This window comes from Oncorhynchus kisutch, linkage group LG16, assembly GCF_002021735.2.
Source record: "Oncorhynchus kisutch isolate 150728-3 linkage group LG16, Okis_V2, whole genome shotgun sequence".
Classification (NCBI taxonomy): domain Eukaryota; kingdom Metazoa; phylum Chordata; class Actinopteri; order Salmoniformes; family Salmonidae; genus Oncorhynchus; species Oncorhynchus kisutch.
The window spans coordinates 42,165,628-42,181,965 of NC_034189.2; positions in this window are offsets into that span (position 1 = coordinate 42,165,628).

Consider the following 16,338-nt stretch of genomic DNA (forward strand, 5'->3'; position numbering starts at 1 on the left):
CAATAAAATGTGTTCATCACAGCCCCTTATTGTGTGAATGTATGAATACATCTAGGTCCCACTGGGGTCGACGTGGATCTGAGAGAAAAAATTGGCAACATTGGGTATGGAGCCGATATGATAAGACAGAGTGGCTGGGGGTTTGAGGTGGTGACTGTGTGTGTTTGGGGAGGTAGAGAAGGTCCTGGGAGGTCCCAGGGGGCCTCTTCCTCTCTCAATGCCCAGAAATGAAGAGGAAGCCTGGGGAGTGTTATCTCCCAACCCCTGGCGGTGTGCTGGAGATGCCAGGTGCACCGTTCAGCATTCAAAGGGACCCAGTAGATACAAAGGTGACATTTTAGCATTGAAAAGGCGGAGGGGGGGGGGGTGAACAAGGCTGAATGGAGGGGCCGGATGCCCATACTCACAGGGGAACTGGGGATACGAACCCTCCCCTTTACAAACGGCGGCTCAGCCCCGGCTTCCTTAAAAGGTGAGTAGCAATATAATTAGAAAGATAAACCCGATGAACGTGGGGACCTGAGATAAGCGCTAATGAGAAGGAGATGGAGGAGGCAGGATAGAGAGAGGGGGAGGGAAGGAGGGAGAGTGGGTGGGTGAGAGAAAAAAGGAATAGACAGAGAGAGAGAGAGATGAAGGGAGGGAGAGAGAGAGAGGGAGGAGATCGAGAGAGAGAGAGAGAGAAAGAGAGAAAAAGAGGGAGGGAGGCAGACAGCCCATCGGGTTATTAGTGCGAGATGACACTCTGGAGGAGGCCAGGACCGCCAATCTGATCTCTCTTCCCTCCCGCTGGTAGAGACTCCTTTATTTCCATCTGGGTACAACATCCACACACTATGAGGTGTCACTGATTATCTATATCACCCCTTAGAAAGGCCATCAGACGCCCCCTCACTGCTCCCATGGAAGGCCATCACCTGCCTCACACTGGCCCCCCTTGCCCTTACTGCCCCTGGTGACGTCATCAAAGAGGGACAAAAGGTCGTCGGTTCATCAGAAGAAGAATATTAATACCGAACCAGTGATTGTATCGATAAGAACGGCCAAACTGGTTGAGCTACCAGAAATAAGATGATCAATCAATGTTGGAGTCTCCGGTCACCTGTTTTAGCTTCTGCATTAATCCAATCACATTATAAGAGAGTATAATGGATTTGTGCACTCTAACAGAAAATGGCTTTGAAACCACAGACAATTAGCAAAATAGTTGGGGAATCATAGCCATATCAACATAATGGGAAATAGCCCAAGGATTTTAAATGAATTAAAGAAGGAAGGGGTAAATATGTATGGAAAGTTTTTCGACTTTAATTTATTATATTAGGATAGACCATTCATCAAAAAAAAAATGAAAAAACATTTGAGGTGAACATTTTTGTATTGATTTTAATCTGCCTTTGCTTAATTTCCCTCAAGCTACTGTATTTTCTCTCTCAGTTCTCTTCTTGTACAAAGCATTGGAGTCAATAATGACCAGGTTAACCACTAATCTGGGATATTTCATGTCATTACGGAATATATCATAACACATTTAGTTTGAATTTAAAGTCATTACAGTAATTTCAGTCATTTAAAGTCTACAGTAAAAATATGAGTATTTGACATTAAAAATTGTGCTGATGCATTTTAAATATGGCCTCAATCATTTCACCTAGTAGACACAAAAATAGAATAGAGGAAGCATTCAATTGCAGTACAGTAGGCTCTCTCTCTCTCTCTCTCTCTCTCTCTCTCTCTCTCTCTCTCTCTCTAAAACCCATTCAAAATCCCTGCATTTCATAGCACAACAGAGAACGGGGTCAAATATGGAAATCCAAATCCCGTTATTAAACATGATGCCTCTTATAATTACAAGAAAGCTTCTCCCACCCTCCATAGCCCCATATCCTAACACTCCAAAAGTGTCGACACAGCCCCTACTAATTCCTAATTCCTAATGCTGCCATAACGATGAATCTTTGGGGCCCTGTACACAGACAGATCTACTTCTTTCCCCAGGTATGATCTCACAATGCGTAATCTCTTTATATTCCTGCGCCCGTCAGCGCGTGACCTCCACAGGCCAGCGCTCACCGAATGACAGCGCGCTCATCTCCGCCTTGCCATGCTGTGTTAAATTCATGAACACGCCACACACACACACTCACGCACACATCTCCGGTGTAATGCTTGCGCTTTGACACCCCCAATTACAAGCCGCCACAAAAATACATCTCAAACAGAGATTGTCTGGTGAACGGTGTAGTTTTCTCTAGGGGTGAAAGAGAAAGAAAGGCAGGCACCCACATCTTTCGGTTGAGGTGCTTCGAGTGTGTCGTCGGCTTTGATGATTTACTTTTGAATTGTTGTTCCTGTGAGAGGAGGATGATTTGTAAAGAGTTGGAAAGAGACCCAAATACATCAAGAGTTGTTTGATTTTGGACAGCAAAACAAACAAGTCAATGTTTTTTTGTTTTTTTGCGTTTCTCTCAAACTAGGGTGACGCGTGCTGTGTTCACTAGAGTATCCAGTAAGGCAAGTTTACCCTTTCAAAAACAGTGAGAGCTAGGTCTACTTCAATTCGCTTAAAACAGAAAGGGCTCCCACCTGAAAATGCTACAGGACTCACTTAAGGGAAGAAAGGAGGGATAAAGGGAAAGAGAAAGACAACAGTTGAGTAGGAGAGAATTTAGCTTGCAAATCATCACCCTGCTGCTGCAGACAGTCTCTCTCTCACCCCCCTTTGCTCTCTCCTTTTCTCCCTATCTCTCATCCTCAACCTCCCTCTCCCTTTCTCTCCTTCTCGCTCTCTCTCTCTTTCTTTTTCCTTGCTCTCGCTCACTCTCTCTCTTTCTTTCTCTTTCTCAAAGCCAGCTGGAAAGGCTGTTTCAGTGCTGTTTCTGTTATGGAGGTTATCTGACCTCACCGTCGCCACTAATCCGGCTTAGTTCACTTAATGATGCCACTTGTGGTGCCCCGAATGCCGCCGAGAAGTCTATAAACTGCTTCCATTAAAATGCAAATCCAACGGGCGGGGAGAAAAGCCAAGTGACACAAAAGTGGGAGAATTCGGCCATAGAGCCCCGCCGCGTCAGGCGCGCACGCTGCAAATACTCCTATAATAACTGATGCACTGATTATCATTCCGCCGGCACATTGCTGATGAAATAGACTCAGTCTGCCAGCTCGAGAACACAACGAGAAGGAGACAGAATAAGAGAAAGAAAATCCCAACCTATTTCATTTTGGAGGGGACTCATACATTTTTTTGTTGTTGTCAGGAAATGAACAAATGGTTATCAATGTAACGAGGGAAATCTCCTATCTATAGGGTCCCAGGTTTTTCTTGCTGATATTATTTGCTCCGTATAACACAGGAAATGAATTCTCTGTGCGGTTTTCTGTGCGGCTCCTCACTTCCCCTTTCACCTTTCTACTTCCCAGTTTTATCAGGATGTCCCTTACAGAGAGGATTCTTTTCCTCTCTCTCTCTCTCTCTTTGATTCAGAATAGTTGTCCCGAACAATAACATGCCTTCCACATAAAGACAGCCCTGCGGTGCAATGCACTAGTTTCAATTGACAGAATTATGTGTTGGAGGTTTACAGGAAGAGTTCCTCTAGTTTTTGAGCTGGGATTGGGTATAATACAATCTTCCTACCTCTAGTGTTTGTTTGTGAATGTATGCATTTGTGCGTGCATGTGTGTGTGTGTGTGTGTGTGTGTGTGTGTGTGTGTGTGTGTGTGTGTGTGTGTGTGTGTGTGTGTGTGTGTGTGTGTGTGTGTGTGTGTGTGTGTGTGTGTGTGTGTGTGTGTGTGTGTGTGCGTGTGTGTGTGTGTGTGTGTGTGTGTGTGTGTGTGTGTGTGTGCGTGTGTGAGTGTGTGTGAGGTGGTAGTTTTTACAGGTTCCATATTTATTACAGACAACACATACTCTTAAATCAACTTCAGCATTTGCATGTAACAACAGGATATTACAATGTAACTGTATGGCCAAAGAAAGTATTCACCCCCGTCGTTGACACCAGAGATATCCACCTTTGTGATGATTACCTACTAAAGCCTACAATTGTTTCGTGAGCACAAACATTTTAAGGGCCTCACAGCCATATTATGTTTTCTAACAGAATAATGAAACATCCAACGGTTCGATCCGTTTATAATATCTTATAATATCTTATAATATCTTAGACCATTGTCCATTATTCAATGAAAAATGTGTTTTCAAGTGTGAGAATAAAATGTCATGTGCTTCGTTTTTTTAAAGAGAAAAAAACAAAACAAGGCAGCATTACACCAGAGGTTAATTTTGTCATGCTTCGTAATTATTGAAGTCTTGAATTAATGAATTCATGGCTCATTCTCTTTGTGTTTTTGTTTCACTGCTAAACAGATATATCTGTCACAGCAACGCCAAAAGTAATGGAATGAATGGTAACACTTAGATTTGGACTGATTTCTCACTTTAAAACTAACTGTAAAAAGTAGAAATGTACTTTCTAGCCTTACAATGGAATTCCCTACCTTCTCTGTTTTCAATGTATCAAATTGAAATCCCTGAGTATTTTTCAAAGGAAACATGCAACATATGAACATATACTTTCTGTCCACTGTTTCAGACAAAGTTATTTAAATAATGTAAAATAATTTAAACACATTTCTGACCTGATTCTGGTGCTTGTTTTAGCGCGTGGGAAGTTATGCCTGTCTGGGCTCTCTATCTATCTATCCCATTAGGTCAGAGAGCAGGGTGAGAGTCGTTGTGGGCCCCTGACTCGGGCTGCTGGGTCACTGGCCAAAAGACCCAGACACAGCCTCTCACCACGGGGGAACGTTCTGCTTTTACGCCCGGAGGCCACGCTTCGCACACGGTGCCTCTCAGAGGAAAATTGTGGAGAGCTTCCGTCGATAATCGACAATACATGGACGCTGTTTTGTAAAAAAATGTTTTTAAAAAACGGATTGACGTTGTTCATGCTATACATTACCATCAAGAATTGTAGTGAAATGGCAGTGTTTTGGAAGGTGAAGTCGTCGACAATGTTTTGGATGGATAGCCTGCCACGCTGCCTCTGTGACAGTTAGTTGTGGTCACAGCACAAGAAGATGAGAGGCTTCATTGAGTTTTGTGTAATCTAAAGGTATGTAAAGTTTGTTATATTCATAAGTATTCTACAATGTTTCAGATAAATACATTTTGAGGGTATTGATGGCAAAAACAGTATACTGTGCCGGCGTATAGGTTAAATTATGAAAGTGTGAAATAGGCTACATTATAAATGTAATTCCCAGTATGAATATTCTCGGCACGAGATTTGCACCAATTCCTAATGTTACAGATAAATGAAGACATATTCCCAAAGATGTGCCAGAATATATAATCACTCATTCTTGTGGCCCGATAAATGCCACTTTTTAAATAACAATAAACAACATTCTCCAAAGGAAACTTCTCTTTCTATAAGAAAATGGCTGACAAACCGTACACCACTCCCTGTCAACAGCAACAAAAGAATTGTGAAGAACACAAAATGATTAGTTATCCACCATATGCGTGTTGTTTTGTGTGATTTCAGAAGGTAATTCTGCTGAAAACGGTACTTGACACTGGTGTACACATGTACGTGCAGGTTACCACTGAACAAAAGACGAGTGCTGGACCTGAAACAGCTGCGGATCAGAATCGGAGTCCTAGTGTCTTATGACAGTGATACTAAATACTGAAGTGTATAAACTCCTGAGCTAGGCCCTGTAAATCACTCGTGTCGGCGAGGTTTGTCGGCAAACACTGAGACCACTCACGTTGACAAAAGGTACCAAAGGTCAAATGGCAAAACCTCTCTCTTTCAAACCCACATCGGGAGCCTGAAACGCTGTAATCCAGGTGAACTACTGGTGTGTTGTTATTCTGATCTCAATTCCTCTGACTGGATTTACTCATAAAGTATCAATCCTTTGAATCATTCAAACCCTCTCTTTGAAACATAGTAAATTTCATTTGATCATATTCATTAAACCTTTATTTGTCCAATTGCCATGTAATTGGCCCTTTATACCTATGTAATAATACTATATCTCTGTATTTTCTCCAGTAACAACATTGCATTTGTATGTTGGTACTTAAGACATTTACTAACATTCTGTACAAATACATTAGTTGGTTACTGCACTATTATAAATGCTAGAAAACATTTCCATCTGCGGTCCTCATGACATTAAAATGAGGACAAAACCCAGAGCAAGTCAGGACATAAAATGGCATTGGGTCAAATATGTAAACGCAAATAGAGTCCACGCAAATAGAGTCCACTCAAATAGAGATCCCTTTTCAAATAGAGATCCCTTTTCAAATAGAGATCCCTTTTCAAATAGAGATCCTTTTTCAAATAGAGATCCATTTTCAAGTAGAGATTATTTTTCAAATAGAGATACCTTTTCAAATAGAGTCCACTCCAACAGAGTTCCCTTTTCAAATAGAGATACGTTATGTTGTTGATCAGAGAGATGAATCCTCACAACTTTGTCTTGAACTGAGTCCAGTCAAAATCATTAACCTTACAAGATGAAACATGAAATAGGCATTGCATGATCTTGGCAGATATAGAGACTGGGCTATACGTCCCTCTGGTTCAAGACATTGTATGTGAGAGCTGAGGTGCCTAGTGTGGAGGAAAGAAGACGAGATGACTAGAAGAGAAGACTAGACTAAAGAGAGGGAGAGCATCTGCTGGTGGTCATGGTGAATTCTAGCCTTCCTCAGGCCCCCCTGCTCTTTGAAAACGCACCGGGGTGAAAGAGACTTGGCAACGCGCCACCATTCCCCCGTCTCATTTTCCTCTGCTACATTCATCATATCTTTGTGTCATCCCTCTCTCTCCCCTTTTTCACCGGCCTTGTTGCCAACCCCGGGGTCTCAAAGGGGTCTGCCTCGACTCAGGAAGTCAATAAAAGGGAATCAGCCGGACCACACTGGATAAAGGGTGTTTGATCCCAGGGTCTAAACAACCCCTTGGGATGGCGCTCACTCTCTATTGGTTGGTTGACATCACATTTTTCCCATCTGCCCCGGTGGCAGGGAGAGTCTGTACCTCTGTGTGGTCCAGACAGGAGAGGAAGACTCCCCCCCCCCCCCATTAACCTCTGTTTCCAACCTCTCGATGGTCTAAACTCTTAGATCCCATGACCCTCCCCCCCGATACGATCTTCTCTTGCACATGCTCTAACAGTGTGTGTGAACGGTTGTCTTTGAATGCTCCCAGGAACTAAGGGAGCTAAAGCAGGGAGCAAAGCAGATTAACTTGAGGACAACTTTGTGCCAAAAGTTAATGGTTATCATGGCCAGCTATTGGCTTTCCAGCACTGTTGTTGTTGTCTATATTAACACATATACAATTCAAAATAAATAAACATAAAAAGGTAGAATATTTATGGATGAATGATGAATGATCTTACAAAGTATTTCAAGAGAATTTCAGGAAACCAACCAAGAGTTTTGATAGAAGTGAAGCACATAGAACCAGTTTTATCCAATATCCTTATGTTGATTCAACCCACTGTTTTAAAGTGGCTTTGCTAAGAATTCTGGGTAGAGGAATCGTCGGTTGGTTTCTAAATCAAACAGGGCTCCATCATCTCCCTGTCGCGGCCCCGCTCTGTTTCCAGGCTGGTGCTGGGGACAGGGCCTCCTAAAAGGGCACCAGGAGCCAGAGAAGACAAAGGCAGGGTGTTTGCATGTTAAAAGAGACGTTAGAGGGGATGAAGGTGTCTCGCCTAAAGGAGCGGGTCAATGTCTCTGAGGCACCCTGGGTCGGGGGCGATAAGGCGAACACAAGCCAAGGCGTCCGACAGTGGAAGATGTATCTGGGATTAATTCGGCATTGTGCCCCGCCCAGCCCAACCCAGCCCCGCCCAGCCCCGCCCAGCCCCGCCCAACACCGCCCTGGGTCTATGGCGTGGGGAAGCAGCCTGCCAGTCTCCCCAGTCACTGTTTAGGAAAGTCGGTAACCCTTTACCTTTCAACTGTCACCCCCCTGAGACACACGCTGGTCCGAACTGTCACCAACGTTTTAGAGTCCCAAAGACAACATGTCCACGCAGCTCGGCCACAAAGACGTCAACAGTCACATCTTACACACAGTATTCTGTTTTTCTCTGTGCTGTTGGTTAGAGGGACTTTTGTTGACTCTGGGGTCAATGCCTGCGGGTACGATATGTCAGTACAACACAGTAGTTGCATTGTCAAAGCTGATAACACCGTGGTTGGAAGACACGTCTATGTGGCAGACTAGAAATAGGCAAAACAAGGTGGGAAAGGTCAAAGAGCAATAAGTCATGTCATTGGAGACACAAAATAGTGTGACTTTCATGATACCAGGGTCAGTGTCTATAGTGATAATAGCTGTTGCAAAATGTTAGCATCATAGTTTATTTTGAAGGCTTATAATCACAATGAAAAGACCTGGCCATGGGGTAGAATATGAATAGGTAAAACAAGGTGAGAAAGGTCAAAGTACATGAGACATCCATGTCATTGGATGCAGAACATACAGTATAATTGTAGCCCTTTCCTGCTGTCAAATGATCTACCGGACTAATGGTTGGAGTTGTTATTCATATTTTTCATCATGAATAAATATTGTGAAAAAAAAACAGATGCTGAAATGTCGGTGTTTCGATGTCAAAAGGTTTTGTTATATTGCAGTGTTCTGTGATGTAAATAAAGTGAAATTTTGGGATGCCAACTCAAAATGTAGTACATTTCAACTCTATATCTGAAATGGTGCAGGTGTCCTCTTTTTTTAAGCCCATAATCATGTGTGTGAAGTGTCCATTTTTTATTTCACAGTGGATTTGTTTAAGACTACCAAGAAACACTCTGATTTAGCCCACTGCAGTAATTAACCTTCTGAAACATAATTTTTGGTCTAAAGCCAAAATGAATAGTACATATGGATATTACAGTTAAATTATATGACATCCCATATTCAATAAAACAATGAATAACAATTTCAGAGAAAGAAGATAATTTAGTTTGATTGGCATATTTAAATTTCTTAATATCTTTTCAAGAAAAATACAAATGTTATGCAGTTGTCTAATAAAGTGAATTGTGACTTTCCCTCATTACCCAAGGCTATGGTTCCATGTGTTGTAGGAGAAGCCCACATATGTTTATGATATTCGACTGAATCACTGTTTCTCAGGAAGAAAATATGCCGTATGTGTTTTCATCGTTGTCAAGTGTCATCTGAGCCTCACTTTTCCTCAGTAACATGTTATCCAAGGTGAGGAGTAGCTCTGAGCATCACAGACAAGATGAGATCGTGTGAGAGAAAACTCATCCTCTAAATCTTCTCTACAACCTCTCCTAAATGCACTGCCTAAGTATGGTTTCACATCCCCTTTTCTCCCTCTCTCTCTCTCTCTATCTCTCTCTCTCTCTCTCTCTCTCTCTTTTTCTCTCTCTGTCTGCTTAACATTTTCTTCAGAGGCCTCATTCCTTCTTCTTTTGTGTGTGTTGTAGTCCTCTATTGGCCCGTTTTTTTGTCCCAGTGAGTCTTCAGTTAGTGTTCTAATGTGTCGAGGCATGCCCGTCCTAAGCCCGGGTCGTGGTGGCAGAACAGGGCAGATGGTTGCCAGGGAGGCTCAGCGCCTCGCGGCCACGCTTCGCCCACGGACAATGGCAGAGCTGGGGCCACGCCGTGGCACCAAGCCGCGCCGCAATAATGCCGGCGCCGCTGAGGGTTGCGACCTGGAAACGGGGACGACTGTGATAACAGCTTTGTGGAGCGGCGGTAGGCCGCGGCGGGGGCGGATATCTCGCCGTCCGTGTCAATGTCGCCATGTCGAATCCCGTGAATGTCACTGTCCTTCCGGCACCTCTCACCCTGCAATCTGACGAAAGCAGGTTTCCATTCCAATATAGACCGTTTGTACTTTGATCTGTGCTGAAATCTGAAATCACAGAGGATTTTTCTGATTTATTGCACAGTTCTAATTTTAGTTGTTTCGAATGTCTTGGGAATGTAAGCGTTCTGGATTTTATAAAGACTGTCATTTTTCATATATAAAAATCATAGTCATATGATGAGTAGTCTTAACCATACTTTGGTTTAAAATCTGCCTGTTCTTGACATCAATTTATATTTGGATTTAGCCTAAGGAGGTTCTCATGTCATAACCTCAGCGCCATGTCAATTTATGGAATTATGTAGCATCAATGACACTCTATGCAGTGTTTGAAAAAATATTAAAATGAAATGTCATTGCGACATTTACCATTCACTACATTCGAACACCACACACACACACACACACACACACACACACACACACACACACACACACACACACACACACACACACACACACACACACACACACACACACACACACACACACACACACACACACACACACACACACACACACACACACACACACACACACCCTCTCCACAGCACAGTAACAGTGGGTAACATGAACAGACTGCACAGTTGGCACCCACTCTTACAGGAATAATACAACTAATGGACCACTTTCAGTACTCCTGGGAAGAATATCAAATGATGTCAACCATGTCATAATCCTGCTCCTGGTTTTGCAGCCATAAATCTTGTCTTCTTATTTTGGAGGGAAAACAATGTTAAAGTTATCTGAGGGTATTAGACGTCCTCAGAGTAAGGAAATTATTTTTGGAGAGACTGAAAAGCAGAGAAAAGTTCTGATGTGGTCATGGACATGGTATTTTAACATCCTAATGGAAGGATCCTGAAGCTCTACATTAAAAGCGCCTTGTGTCTATTTCATGCAGGAATCCTCTGGGACAACTTCCTGGTTTCTGAGTCGCCTTGAAATAAATATCGCATGCAGCTAAAACTGATTTGTTGACTTTTTTTGACCTACGTCTTGAAGTAACTCTGAAATGTGTTTGGCTTTTTTTCCCCTACTATTAATACTTGTTTAGTTATCTCAAATTAAGAGGCAGTTTTGAGGAAGACTGAGTTCAGGTCTCAGATAAGTAGAACATTTCTATATCTAATCAAGCGGCTCTCACTTCACATCTGTAAGTCCAGGCTGTATATCCCCTTAAAGGCCACCCTCCATCACGTGTTGAGGACTTTAATAACATTAGGCTACAGCAGTCCTTATGTGAAGCACTCAGGAGAGCTGACCGTTGAGACTGACCGTTGAGACTGACCGTTGAGACTGACCGTTGATGCTCCACAGTTGCTCAGCAGGGAAGCGGTGAGAGAGCTCTATCATTAAATGAGGAACCTCCTTGTCAGCTCAGAGAGGGGGTCACTTTAACCCTCTTTCCCCTCTTACCCCCCCAGGCCATTCAGCCCTGTGACTGATGAAGTCCCCCTCCTGTGGCAGCCGACAACAGAGCACAAGAGACCCCACAAAAGGCACTTCGGATAAAACAAAACCTCTCTAATTGTGCCTTTGAACCGGTCAATGGACCAGCGGGCCGGTTGGCTGGTGGTCGGTCCCAGGGGTCGGTATGTCCAAAGGCTCCGGTTTTGGGGTGCTGTTGTGTGGGGAGAGAAGGCAGGACGCGGCCCTATCCAAGGCCATGATAGATGGGGGATGCTTGTGGCCTAGTGTGGACACAGACACTCAGGCGATTTGTTCCCATTGTTGGGGGTGGTATTGTGGGGCAGACCTGATGATGTGTGGGGTTAAATGGTGACAGCTGATGGTGCCATATAGGGGGAAACACAACCAGTCCTTGAAGTTTATATGAGTAAATACATCACACATCTGAACAGCAGTGGCTTATTTTTATTTTCAGAATTATTATAGTCGGGCGTTTCCATGAAGAGGTATTATTTCAGTAGAAAACTAGCGCAAATGGCACTAATACATCAGTGTTTTAAAAGTATGAAAAACATACATTTTTTGGATTTAATAACTGGATTTATTATCTAGCTTAATAAACCAGAAAAACACTGTTTAAATATTTTCATCAGGATCCTGTTTTCTTGCCTTGGCTGTATTGAACTGTCGGGTGAACAGACTAGAAGCAGCTTCAGAAAATAATCACGTGGCCCTTAGAACCCAGCAGGACAGAAAGCCACTAGTATTTCCTCAGTCCGGATTTCACCTACGACTCGCTTGGCACTGCGAGGAGGATTTGTTTCTCCTGCATGAAATCATGTTTTCCAGTTCACACAATCTTCTCAATTTAAATACAAAATGTATTTTGTTTCATAGTGTCACAAAAGTGGTTATGATTATCCTAAAAATATTTTTGCTACGATTTTCACTATTACGGTGTCCATATTAGGACAGCCTTACATAAAAAATCTGTGTTTTAAGTCAGGAGCTAATTGTGCTCTTTAATTGTGTTCTTTCCCCAGGGCTCTCCTCCTTTGCCATCCCGATTAGTTGTTGCTGTGAAAAGTGAACAGCCTTGCTGGTGTGAGTGCTATGGCGCTGCAGTGTCAGACAGACAGAGACAGGGTGGCAGTCTGTTCCTCTCCCGCAGGTCCCATACCGAGCGCTGCTGTGCTCTCTCAAACCACTAGAACGTGCTCTTCAACAGATTATCCACACACTCCTTCCTCTCCCATCTCCCTCTCCTTGAGAGCAGGGCCCTGCTTGTCATTTGTAAAAGAGGCAGAAAGAATGCAATTTATAACGGTGAAAGCAGTATAAAACCAACACCGACGGTACTCCTGAGGTTCTAGCGCCAAAGCCGGTCTGGTATAAACATTCATAGGCTGGGTCCATCCGGCCAGCACTGGACCCTATCCTTCGATCTCCCCAGCAGGACTAAAGCCTTTACTGCTAGATTCCCATAACACAGAGCTCTGGAAAAAAGAGAGGATGATGATGATGATATACTATACCGAACAGTGATTGAGAGAGAACATTTAGAAAAACATATGACTGTTAGTGAAGACATACAGTTTAGAGGTTTACATACACCTTAGTAAAATACATTTAACTCAGTCTTTCACAATTCCTGACATTTAATCCTAGTTCAAATTCCTTGTCTTAGGTCAGTTAGGATCACCACTTTATTTTTAGAATGTGAAATGTCAGAATAATAGTAGAGATAATTATTTATTTCAGCTTTTATTTCTTCCATCACATTCCCAGTGGGTCAGAAGTTTACATACACTCAATTAGTATTTTGTAGCATTTCCTTTAAATTGTTTAACTTGGGTCAAACATTTTGGGTAGCCTTCCACAAGCTTCCTATAATAAGTTGGGTGAATTTTGTTCCATTCCTCCTCACAGAGCTGGTGTAACTGAGTCAGATTTGTAGGCCCTCCTTGCTCGCACACGCTTTTTCAGTTCTGCCCACAAATTTTCTATGGGATTGAGGTCAGGGCTTTGTGATGGCCATTCCAATACCTTGACTTTGTTGTCTTTAAGCCATTTTGCCACAATTTTGGAAGTATACTTGGTGTCATTGTCCATTTGGAAGACCCATTTGCAACCAAGCTTTAACTTCCTGACTGATGTCTTGAGATGTTGCTTCAATATATCCACATCATTTTCCTACCTCATGACGCCATCTATTTTGTGAAGTGCACCAGTCCCTCCTGCAGCAAAGTACCCCCACAACATGATGCTACCACCCCCGTGCTTTACGGTTACGATGGTGTTCTTCGGCTTGCAAGCCTCCCCCTTTTCCGCCAAACATAATGATGGTCATTATGGCCAAACATTTCTATTAATGTTTCATCAGACCAGAGGACATTTCTACAAAAAGTATGATCTTTGTCCTCGTGTGCAGTTGCAAACCGTAGTCTGGCTTTTCTATGGCGGTTTTGGAGCATTGTCTTCTTCCTTGCTGAGCGGCCTTTCAGGTTCTGTCGATACAAGACTCATTTTACTGTAGATATAGATACATTTGTACCTGTTTCCTCCAGCATCTTCACAAGGTCCTTTGCTGTTGTTCTGGGATTGATTTGGACTTTTCGCACCAAAGTACGTACATCTCTAGGAGTCAGAAGGCGCCTCAGTATAATGGCTGCGTGGTCCCATGGTGTTTATACTTGCGTACTATTGTTTGTACAGATGAACGTGGTAGCTTCAGGCCTTTGGAAATTGCTCCCAAGGATGAACCAGACTTGAGGAGGACTGCAATTTTTTTTGATTTTCCCATGATGTCCAGCAAAGAGCCACTCAGTTTGAAGGTAGGCCTTGAAATACATCCACAGGTACACCTCCAATTGACTCAAATGATGTCAATTAGCCTATCAGAAGCTTCTAAAGCCATGACATAATTTTCTGGAATTTTCCAAGCTGTTTAAAGGCACTGTCAACTTAGTGTGTGTAAACTTCAAAACCACTGGAATTGTGATACAGTGAATTATATGTGATATCATCTGTCTGTAAAGAATTGTTGGAAAAATGACTTGTGTCATGCACAAAGTAGATGTCCTAACTGACTTGCCTAAACTATAGTTTGTTAACAAGAAATTTGTGGAGTGGTCGAAAAATGAGTTTTAATGACTCCAACCTAATTGTATGTAAACTTCTGACTTCAACTGTATTAAGATTGTTGAAGATAAAGATATTCCTACAACATAGGGAAAAACACAGAAATAGTTTTACATAGTAATTGTATTTCTATGGGGAAAACAATTGGAATGACATCATCAGACTTAAAAACTGGAGTCCCTTGAAAGAGAGGTGTCGTATTGCACCCATAATCTATTTTCCCCCACTTCACATGAGCTTGAAAGGAGCAGGAAGAGCAGATGACTTTGATTGACAGGCAGAAGGGGCTGTGGATGTATCAGTGTCTGGCTGGAGGGGAGGGAGGGTTAACTTCCCTGACTGACAGGCAGGGGGCGGGGCTCTCCACATCCAGATGGAAAGAGGAAGGAACCAGACTGCTCTTTCTCTACAGATGGCCATGTTCAATTAGAACCACTGAACTCAGACCTGTTTCTATTTCATGCCCTAAATGACACAACTAGCTTTTCATCCATTGATGTGTTTTTTCTTTTCTTATGTAGTTCTAGTTCAATATGCTGACATATAGGCTTTGTGTTACATTTAAGTATAACACAGTAAGGAATATAGCTACTGAATTAGAAACAATTATTACTAATGTATAAGAGATATTAAAAAAAAGCCTTATCTAAATGTTCAGTTAAAATACCAACCAATGCCATTCTTCTTTGTTCCATGTCCATATGGTGAGGGGGCAGAAATGACCGGCACAGCCCCCTTTTAGCAGGGTCCTACATGTAAATAATAGAGTGAGAAAGGGAATTAAAGGGATATGCAAGACTGCACCGGCGATTGAAAGTTGCAGATGAGGACCAGTCCGAGGCACCAAACACTGTTCCAGGACCCTAAATCTTTGTGCTCCTCAAAAGGACCAATTTAGATTGATCCATTTAGATTCATTATCTGAGTTCAGCTAGCCAGATGTGATTAGGGGCCAGTCCCCAGGGGACAGAGGATAGGACACTGGGCCTGGGATGATATCCCCACCCATGCTGACAAACTACCCTGGCATCCACCACATCCACCATCATAATCCCCCAGAGTCGAATAGGTCTGAGCCATAACTTAACACTACCTATAGGATTCACCCCAAAACCAGGAAGTAAGATGTGGTATTATTTGAACTTGTTTGCGTACATGTGAATGCTCATGGAAATGATTCAATTGGGTTCACAATGAGGGAATTGTTATAAGCAGAGATGGGAAAACACTCACATTGTCTGTAAGCCAATAGCATAAAGGGGGCTGATTTTCTGTTATGGGAAATGTTGATGCCAGTGGAATTGATTATCTCCCTGTAGCACAAAGAAAGTAATTAGTCTTAATTAAAGGGGTTGTGTCATTTGAGGTTTCAGGACCACGTCTCAGACTAACGCAAGTGACTCGGCTGTATGTATTTTTTAATTATCTAATAAATTCATTAGCTCATTCATTCAACATCCCAAACATGATTAAATAATGCACGAGTGCTCAACATCCAAGAGACAAAAATGCAACACTTCTAAAGGGACATCAACTGCATTTACAAGACATTCATAACAACCGTCCTAATTGGCATATATGCATCACAGTCGAGAAGAATACATGATGTCATCTGAAGGCATTGTGCTCATTTATCTCTGGGCATTGTCCACAAAGCACCAAATCTAATAACGTTAGTTTGGAATATGAATGGTAAATATTGTGTGTGGCTGTGGGTTACTGAGGCATGGTACCCCCAAGACCCAGTGAGATGGCGAACACACACACACACACACACGCACACACACACACACACACACACACACACACACACACACACACACACACACACACACACATGGTTTGGGGAGCCGAGATGGGGATTTGTTTTAATATGGAGCTCTGCATGTGAAGTGA